Here is an 11,058-nt window from a genome sequence, read left to right as displayed (position 1 = left end):
TAGCTTTTTCATAGTGAGAACTTCTGTTATTATGTGATACACACGTTTGGAAAAGACGCCCAAGGCGTTGTAAATGTACCAAATTGTCACTCGTCGATCACTTCAGTCATGCACACTGACAACAACTTCTGGAATAATGGACGTTGCAGGTCTTCCACAGTGCAAGTCATCTTCCACGCTCTCCCTCTCTTGTTTAAATTCTTAATTATGGAATAAGAAGGGGCATCCTCCCGTAGTGTTGTAATCATATCTTCAAGAATTGCCTTTAGTATCACAAAATATTTTCGAGTTAAAAACCTACCAGGTATATACATATTTCATGTATATACCTGAAATATACCTGAAATTTCATGTATATACCTCTTGCATGTGCGTGCATGGATTTTTTTTTTTTTTCATTTGGCAATTCACTCGTATACAGACGGAAAAAAAAAAAAAGGAGAAAAAGAAAATCTGTAATTTAATTGCATTCTGCATTTTCAAATTGGTATCGTTTTTTGTCATATTTAAAAATAAAACATACTGAAGGTTGAACATTTAGCTAGTTATCATTTTGTGGAAATAAATTAATTGACAGTTTTTTTAACATAGTCGGCGCCATCGAGGCTACATTTAGATAAGCGCAGCTAGTTATGTTTGGCGCTTGGCAAGTGTGAGTAACGCGCGTGCAGAACAAAATATAAAAGAAATGGCGTTGTGTTTATCTTCCAGTTACTGTATTTTATAAATATAATGTTCTCTTCTTTTCTTCCACCGAATATTCTAGTTGTCCAGGTAAGAATTTTAGTGCAGTTGTATGAGTTAAATATTAATTGTCAGATAACGACAAGCTCTGACGTAGTATCAGCATAATTTCTTATATGCATTTTTAGCAAATAAGTATTAGTCGAATTATTCTTACCAATTGTGAAAAATGCAGCATTTAGCTATGAATATTAAATTCGTAACCGCTCCTCCCATAAACAGAACTGCTTTGCGAACTGATATTTGACCTGGTAATGAATGACCTTATTGGCTCAGAAATTCTACGTTATCTGAAGATTTTGCTTATCCTTTCAATATTTGCCCAAATTGTAATGTTATTTTTTGATGATATTAATAATACAATAGAATATTAATGACCCAATAATTCATATTTATTGTGACAATTAATAATTATATTATTATTACAATACGCCTTTTATTTGTTTCCATAAAATAATACACCAAAAAAATAACTGTCAGGAAATAATATTCCATATCAGCAAGTTATAATTTTGCTTTAATTATCAAATAGTAATAAATGAAGTTAGTATTACGATTATAATTCAGACCCCCTCCAAGTAGAGTGGAGAGAGAACTATAAATTATAATTCAAAAATTTTTAAAATTGTAACATTAATTCTTAATAATAAATGTACAGTGTTCTTCCATTAGTTATCCTGTAAGTTGTTCTAATGTTAAAATCAAGGTTTCATTCGAGCAATCTGATGACTCCATATCTGTTCAGAGAATGTTCAAGTACGTTTGATTTTGTATTCATAAAGCTATAGTGAGAGGTGTTAAAGAAATTTTCCTTTTGTGTCATAAATTAAAAGTTATCACAAATAAGATGGTACTTTAATTTTTGCACTGTCAACAGGGGTGTCATAAACTAGCGATTTCATATGACCCCAGAAATAAAAATCAAGACATGAGAGGTCGGGTGACCGAGCAGGCCAACGCACGGGACCACCACGTCCGATCCACTGTTGACCAAATGTGACATCCAGGTAGTTACGAACATCTCCGCTATAATGGGCAGGGGCTCCATCGTGTTGGAACCACGTTGTCTGTTGCGTCGATGCAGAAATCTGTTCATCTCTCAAAAGTTGTGGCAATACTTGCTGCAGAAAGATCAAGTAGATAGGTCCGGTTAGACGACACGGTAACAGGTAAGGTCCTTCCCTTGTGAAAATTCCTTCCCTTGTGAAGGAATTTTCACGGTCATATGAAATCCTAGTTTATGACGCTCCTGTTGACAATGCTGAGGAGCTGGTTGCAAGAATCGCAGTAGCTGCCGAAGAAATTCGAAATTCGCCTGGAGTATTCCAGAATGTTCGGATGTCCATGCGTCGGAGATGTGAGGCGTGCATTGTAGCCCGTGGAAGAAACTTCGAACACTTACTTTAATCCATGTACCTTTTGCTTCTTTTCATGTATTATTAAAACGATTTCTCACTTACGGTCTCTTTTCTTTATGGTGCTTCTGTGTACAACACCGCTTCAGGAAAGCATTTCCGACCCCACATTGCTATATGATTTCGAGTTGTCAGGATGTACCCTACCCCTCTTAGAAGTTCTGAAACGTTTAACTGAAACACCCTGTATATCAAATATATACATATAAGTGTGTGTATATATACACACACGTGGGGTGTGTGTGTGTGTGCATATATATACACACATCCCAGGGGCTCACATCTGGTGAGGTATGGGCTTGGCACACCCAGGGTTCTGAGCTGGATTTCATCATTCTTTTCTTTCTTGGTGATTCCTTTCTGCTTCTCTCTCTCTCAGGGTAACTCGGGAATTTTTTTTTTTTTTTTTTTTTGGCTGGTGCAGCATAAGTGTTGCACCATATGGCTAATAATAATAATAATAGTAATATACTTTTCATAGGCATTTCGCTCTAAATGGTCTAGCAGTTAAAAAAAGTGGATAAAATTTGAATTTTTGTGTGTCACTGGTGTCTAAGGAACTTGTTTGCAAAACTTGCGTAATTATTATTAAAATTACTGAGGTCTTTTCAACCCGGTGTGGAGAGGACAGCTATTCTACCACCTGTACTAAGGCTGCATTTTGTGATGGTAGTAATAATGTATAGTCTGAAAGTTGAACTGGTACTAGAAGTCACTATCATCACCTTTCATCTTCAGACAACAGCGTAACCATCGAATATGGAATGTCACAAAAAAAAAAAAAGGTCCTCAGCTTTTGTCCAGTTTGTGCCTTATTTACAATTTTTTTTTTTTTAATATAAATTGAAATCGTTTTTGTTTATACTCCGGCACGACCAGCAAGTCAGATGAGTTTACATTAATTAAAAAAAAAAAAAAAAAACAGGCGACCATCGGTAGACCGACCATCTAAGCCACATTCTTAAAAAAAAAAAAAAAAGACTAAAATTGCCTCGCATCATTGACGGGATTCGGACTTGGGCGTCTTCCACACCGAGTGGAAGGATGGCGATTATAATCAATGTGCTACACGCGAGTGCACAGTCCATTTTATCTCGAATTTTCAGTTGCCTCAGGATGGAATATCTTGCCAAAATGTATCTTGTTACAGGGCTGGTCCTAGAGCTCAGGGGGTAGAGAATTAATGTTGGGGAAAAGGAGGGAAAAATTAACGTTGGAGAAAAGGAGAACTCAAGGGGAGAGGAGGCGGACAACCCAAAACTGAAGGTCAGGAAAAGCGATCTCTACGTACGAGGTCTCTGATGGCAGATATAATGTGGTGCATACACTGAGCTACAGATCTTCAAAGGGGGGAACTGCTGTGATTGCAATATTTCGTTTTTTTTATAGAATCACACAGAATTGAAATAGCCTTCAGTTCTTTCTAATGGACAATGATATTGCCTCCAATATAGCGCATTTGATAGAAAATATTTCTTGAATGGAGTGGCCAGCGAAGTTTTACATCTGAATCCCAATGAGCACTTACGAGAGAACACATTTCGAGTCTTCAACACATCCCCCATAACCTTACACGCGTTACGAACTATTTTCTGGTAGAATGGGCTTCATTAGTACTAGGATTCTTAATTAATTAAATCATTTCATTACCTGAATGAACGGCTTTTCTGGAGTGCCTAGCCGCCAGGGGTAATCATATCCACTCCTGTGTACTGATTTCATTTTCAGCTAGATGTAGGCTAATTTGCATATTTTTGATATGTCAAACATTACCCACAAGTTCACGGGTAATGTTGCGTCAACTACTTTGAAAAGGATCATATTTCGTTATTTGTACCTTAAACTTTTGCCTATTAGTGTATATGGGAACTGAAATAAACGATCACTGCACCGTTAACTGGTCACGTGAGTTATAGATGGATTAAAAAAAAAATCTGTTCTGATCCAAAATTTGGAGTGAGTTACACTGACAGCGATTTCGACAGGAATCATCACTTGTGATAATTAAAGGTTGTCTGATTAATCATAATGAGTATCCAGCATTCAGTTCATTCTCACTTGAAGGGAGGGGGGGGGGGAAAGACTAATCAATTTAAGTGTATCAAAATAGTCTGCCCGTGATGCTTGATCCTTTAAAATCTCGAAATGCCACTCACTGTCATTTGTTTCCTCTTAACGCTCTGCAGTGGTTCGGTTGTCTGACACATGGGGATGACTACTTTCTGGTAGCCGTTTTTATGCTAATTTTCTTCGCTAAGCCCTGTTATAATGATGGAGTCTGCCGGATAGAAAGCTGCGTGGGACGTTGAGAAGGCAAAGACCGTTCTTCTTCCTTTACATTCTTCTGTCTGGGTTCCCCACCCCCCGCTTGAGCTTCACGCATTCCCGCCAGCTTATCTTCTATCTTGATTTGGAGTCTGGCAGCGTGCATTCCTCCGATGCTCCACAATGTATATGAGCATATTATTATCGCCTGGAAGTTCCCATCGGCAATATAACTATAATCCTGATCGCATAATTGTTATTATAAAAGAAAGACGAATCGAAGGAGGGGTTGCTTGGATCATTAAATGCCTTCTGCATCCGGGTGTAGCCATGAAATCTTTTGGAAGGTGGACTCTGAATACTAGAAATTTTTCTCGGAATTTTAATAAAAAGCACACTTAGAATATACGCACGGTTCAAAAACAAATGAACATAACTGTAACTGCACGCAACTAACATGTACGAAGCTCTTGGTGATAAAATAACGGACGAAACTGCTATAAATTACCGTTTTCGACGACCCTAAATGTCAAAGGCGATTATGAGCAGACGAACAGTGAGGTGATTTGTAAGCTGCAGATGTACGAACTGATAACACTATCGCCAGTTATTGCAGCACTTTCCCTTAATTATTGCAATTTTCAAAGTTCATTGAGTTTACAGATTAAACGTTTCTTCTCGCTTTTAAAAACCTGCTATTTGATTTATGTTAATAACTGTTTTCAAATCATAATTGCCATCCTGCGCTCGCAGGATGACAGCAATTATCGTATGAAACTGTTAGATATTTCTAGTATCGCCATTTCCGTTCATGTATCTGCTTTTTTAACCACTAACTAGAAAGGGTAAAAATAACAGCTCCTTATTGCGTGACCAGACTTTCATCCACCTTCCAGTAACTGTAAATCTTTATAATAGTCACATTTAATTTTCCAGCAGTCTCTACTTACTATGCTTTGATCATATGTCAAGGCTGAAATTTGAAAATTTACTTCACATAATGGCCTGGGAAAAATGATAACACTGATTTGCCTGAATGTGTATCGAAATTCATTCACTGTGGAGGGAGAATTAATGTTTGGTTATCTGGTAGAATACTAAACGTTATTAAGTCTCCTATATTTTCTGGTATACGAGGTTACTGCAGTGTACAGCACTATTTGAGCTTAATATCAAATTTCACGTCACAGCTCTGTTCTAGGAATAACCTAGTTTGTAAATTGACACGGTATGTCGAATCCTCATGATTTAAGTTGCCTTGGTGCTAGCTCAAACAATCCGGTTCTACAGAGAAATCAAGAAATGCTCATCTTGTTGCAACGAGGCGTTCACACATATCTTCCAATAGCCTTCACCCAAACTAACTACTCTCCCCCCCCCCAGCTCTGTCGTAATCATACAGCGTATATAATTATGGGAACATTTGCATATAATTATATGTTAAACATCTCACAAGGGATTAATTTAGTGAAAATCCTCGTGGAAAATCGAAATTTGGCCAAGTAATGTGTGTGTTTGTTCCATTATTTATGAAAAACACCCAGTTGTGTGTTAGTGACTTGAGCTATAGAAGCAAAAACGGTAATGATTTTGTTATACATCTCGTATTCAAAGTGAATACGAAAATGAGCTTTTGTATCCGAATGTGCAGTTCGGTTCAGTATCTCTGCTGATATACCCATCTTTTTAAAATCTTTTACCCTGATTTTGGTAGTGATTGTGGAGGGGGGAGGGGCTGTTAATGAAAGCAATTCCAAAATTTTTTTCACTTGAAATACACACTTTTGAAATATTTTGTAGTAAAAAAAAAAAAGAAGAAAAAAAAAATGTAAATATTACACATAGCCAAAAAAAGATGCTATAAGGACTCCTGCGATAACTACTTAAAGCTAAAGATAAACTCACTTTGAGCTTTTTAATAAAGAATATATTCAGACTTAACACACATCCTTGAAAATACCACAACCTTATTTCCCTGTAATACTTGCCTGTTATATCTTTATACTTCTATAGATTTCTAATTTCTAGTTTGTCTTGACGCCACGCAGTTTAAAGCGTTGCGGTACATGATACAAGTATTAAATAGTTTCTGTATTTGTAGAAGAATAAGCGAAATTTACCTCAATATGATACGTGGAACACTTACGTATGATACTCTCCAGAAATTAAAACGAATAAAAGATTAACGCAAAATGATTACAGAAAAAAATAAATTGAAAACAATTAATAGGTAACGATTAATAGGTAGCATACATATTGACCCAGTGCCTCGTCATCTAATACATGACGCCTAGATATGGACCCAGTGCCTCGTCATTTAACATGTGACGCCGAAATATGGACCCATTGACTCGTCAATTAATAGGTGACGCCAAGCAACATTGGCTGCATTGTTTACATCTTCCCTGTCAGCCCCTTCCTTCTGTTTCCTACCCTCCAGTCTTTTGCCTCCCCACCTTACTTTTCTCTTACACAACGTTTTTTTTTTTTTTTTTTCATGCCCTATGGTTACACCCATGGGCCAAGTGTCAAAATTATTGCCCGACTTATTAGGTCGGGCAATAATTTTGATGTACAGTATTTAGATTTTTTTTTATCAGCTCACAACCTACTCTCTGCTAAAATTACAAAAATTATGATATTAGGATCCCCTGTAAATGATTACATCTACCCATATTTATTTTGTCTGTAAATTGCGTGTGTTCTCTGGTCGATTTGCCTGTTTTCTGGACGTAAAAACCCCAGGTCTGGGGGGGGGGGAACCTTGCTATCTGTGCCTGAGACCGAATAACTGTAAAATTACAACCGTTGCTCAAGAAACAGCGATCATTTCATTCTCAAATCTGGTCTTAGCCACTGAAATCCCAGGAGAGTAGGTGGCAGGACCCGCCAGAGTACTCTAGCATCAGTGGTGCACCCAGTCAGCCTCCCCGTGGCATGGTGTGGTAACGTCAGGTCCCACTAGGGTCTTCGCTGCTAATAGACCATAAGAACAAAGGGCACAACACAATATACTGCACATGACCCAACACACCTTCAAATCTCTGACTCAATACATCCGCGGAGATGGGAGAAATCCCAGAAGCCCTTAGACACCAACATACCTTACAACCAGAGGCGGATTTAACGGCGGGCGCACCGGGCGCGCGCCCTGGGCCCCGACTTCTGAAGGGCCCCTCAAAACCCCAACTTTACACTTTTTTCTAATGACACCAAATTTGGTTTCATATGTGCAATTTTAATTACGTACAAGTTTAAAATCGGCGGTAAAACCTGATAGTATGTTGATATTCGCTTATTTTCATTATTTCATCACTACGCTGCATATTATACATCGCTACCGCTCATCGGAGCAATAGAATCGTATTTGCTACTTTGTACTTCAAAGGTTCTCCTCCAGTGCAGACTTACGATATACGCAAATATCGTATATTGTTGAAATTATATTAAGATAAAATTAATTCCTGTTGTTACATCAGCGCCTGGATTTTCGTAGTTTATGAATAATATTTGAATTTTAATTAATCATTAATTTATTGCACTATAACGAAAAATCTCTTCTCTAGTATTCTAATCATCAGACTATTAAATTTTATGTTTTTCTTTTCATTGGTAGGCTACCAATGGTAGCTAGAAAAATGAAACGACATCAATCAGGGGCTGAAAAAAGACGCGAATATAATATAATACATATATTATATTCAAATTTTATTGGAAATAAAACATGAATAGTAGTACATAATATATTTTATTTATTTAAAAAAAATGGTTAACATGTATTTTTATTTTCCCTATCTCTTTTTTTTTTTTTTTAAGGGGCCCATTTTCTTCTGCGCCCGGGGCCTTAGCCGACCTTAATTCCGCTTCTGGTTCTTCCCTGTCACAAATGGTGCTCCTCCTGTCATTTTTTTTTTTTTTTGGATCCGCCACTGTGGGTAGCAGTAATCCCAGAAGAATGTACCAACTGTGTGGTACTACACTTAGGGTGGTAGAAAATGAAAAAGACCTGGGCGTAATTGTGCAGATATGGAGTTTTCTGAGCAATGCAGACAGGCTGCCACAGCAGGTCATGGGGTATTGTCAATGATATATAGGAATTTTGCTAGCAGAGAAACGGAGGTAATTATCCCTTTGTATAAGGTAATGGTCAGGCCACGCCTTGAGTACTACGTGCAGGTCTGGAGGCCTCATTTTAGGATGTAGAGCTGCTAGAACGAGTACAGAGAAGGGCAACAGGATTGGTGAGGGGAACGAAGGGATCATCTTATGAAAACTTAAAAACAAAGCCTCTGCAACAGATGATAAACGAGTCTGGAGTCATGCTTCTTGCAAAGTTAATTACGTCTGCAACCAATTCACCAAATCTAGCCAACATAAGAGCTCCCACCAACAGGGAAAATTCAAGAAACCAACAACAATTCAAATCCAAACTCTGCAGACTAAAACAAATGGACAGGATGTTCCCTAATGCATCCCTACACCTCATAAATTATCTCAACATTGATTGTAAGAGGTTGCTCAACTCTGAAGCCTACAGGAGTTTCATTTCCAATCAAATTATGAGAAATAAAAACAGCTGCCTGGCTGCAACCCAATAACTGCATCCGAGAGCCAAATGTGATGTTCTGCAATATATATTTTTGATCATTATAATTCTTATTCATTGTTAATGTATATATAGAATATGCTATGTATTTTTTTTTTAAATTTATATTTGTCTCCTTTGTACTGAATTTATACCCCTAGCCTAGTGCTGTGATGGGTTTGCTGTAGTTGCAATAAATGAATATTTATTTATTATTTATTTATTACCAAGAGGGGCTTAAGTTCTAGACACCTGCGAGGTGATCTGAATGAAGTGTATAAGTCCTTGAATAGGTTGAGCAGCTCAGATTACGAACCTGAGGGAGCATAAATTCAAATTGAGGAAAGATAGTTGTAGAATAGATGTGCGGAAATTTGCCTTTAGCCAGCGGGTAAAGGATTGCATGAACAAACTTTGTATTTAAGCTATCAACTGCCATCTGTCGTGGAAGTTGATAGCTTAAATAAATTCAAGGCGGAACTGGACAAACTTTTAGAGGGAAGATGTGTGAAATTATTATTATTTTTTTTTTTTTGGCTGATACTAAATAAGCTTGATTTCTTGCATCATATGCCTCTACTACTACTTTGTCCGCCGTCATGTAATAACTCGGATTTTCCATCGACTGGAAGCCGAGTTATTAAATGCATTCTATGAAATATTATATTCAAAAATTTCATTAAAATCAGACCAATAGGCTGTCCATATATTGTAGCTGAAGTGTTGGATATTGTTTGTTTCCATGCGCTGATTGGAGGATGAATGGGCAATATGGCGGTTACGCAGAAATGAAATGTTCTCCGTTCGCGCATAAAAGTCGTTGCATTTTGCTCCTTTTTTAAAATAAATTATGAATTATTTGCTAATGCGTCTGAAATGCAATAACAACGTACTGCGTACATTAACTAAATTAATTAATATTAACCAACATTAATTAACAATAACTAATTTTTATATATTATTATTTTTTTATTTATTTATTATTATTTTTTTTTTGGCTATATGTGCATTATACGGGACCACTCATTCCCTTACTGGCGTTTTTTTTTTTTTTAAATATATTGGTATATATATTCAAAATCCGTATATAAGTTTAAAATTATTAAAATAAATCGATATATATGTTTATAGTTAACAAGGTCTGCGCAGTACCAAGAAGATGGCTGTGCATGTGTGCTGATCGATAGTTGGTAAATTGGCCAGCACACATTGGCTTGCGGTAGACTGTTGTCTTCAAGTGGGTGCCCTCACGTCAGACAAGGGTGTCTAAGTATGGTAGCATATTGTCCGACTCTAGTTCGATGGTTAATTTTATGAAAGGCGACAGAGAGTCGAGGTGGTCTAAGAGTTGGTCGCTCGAATCTCTGAGGGAAACTACAAACACGTCATCCACGTAGCGACACCAAAAAGTAATGGGACCAAACTAAAATCGGATGATATTTCCACCGCCCTCAGAGTGTGCTTAACTGGTGGCACAATTATGTTTGACTCCATTTACCAACAGGTTCACGGCACAGCCATGGGTTCCCCAATTAGTTCGGTCATGGCAAACAACTTGATGGAAGAATTGGAGGGTCGTGCATTTATGAGTGTACCAGATCACATTGCCTTTTGGTGTCTCTAAGTGGATGATGTGTTTGTAGTTATCCCCAGAGATTCGGGCGACCGGCTCTTAGACCACCTCAACTCTGTCACCTTTCATAAAATTCACCATCGGCCAATACTCTACCCTACCACCCTTGTCCGACATAAGGGCATGCACTTGAAGATAACAGTCTACAGCAAGGCAATGTGTGCCGGCCAATTTACCAACTATTGGTCAGCACACACACACAGCCATCTTCTTAGCACTGTGTGGACCTTGTTAACTCGTACCTGGACCCACTCTAGTTCTATAGATGAGAGGTGCACCGAGATTGCTAGGGTCAAGACATATCTTGTGAGGTGGGGCTATCCCACCAGTACTCTAGACAGGTGTGACCTGCAGGAACATGACCACGTAACGACCAACAGGAACATTCAAGGTAATGACTCCACTGCGAGCGCCTT

General features: G+C 37.8%; 1 protein-coding gene across 1 annotated transcript in view; it reads left to right on the top strand.

The window, feature by feature from the left end:
- Window positions 1-685: 685 nt before the first annotated feature.
- The window catches only part of LOC150087348 (clotting factor B-like), a 91,865-nt gene continuing 81,492 nt past the window's right edge, over window positions 686-11,058 (top strand). The window contains exon 1 of the mRNA XM_090371147.1: window positions 686-774. The gene's annotated coding sequence lies outside the window, so the exon portion shown is untranslated. The remainder of the gene's footprint in view (window positions 775-11,058) is intronic.

This window comes from Mastigoproctus giganteus, chromosome 4 (genome assembly GCF_048544385.1).
Source record: "Mastigoproctus giganteus isolate SK-2022 chromosome 4, ASM4854438v1, whole genome shotgun sequence".
Taxonomy (NCBI): domain Eukaryota; kingdom Metazoa; phylum Arthropoda; class Arachnida; order Uropygi; family Thelyphonidae; genus Mastigoproctus; species Mastigoproctus giganteus.
The sequence above is the reverse complement of the archived record's forward strand: the minus strand, read 5'-3'. Positions and strand labels throughout refer to the sequence as shown.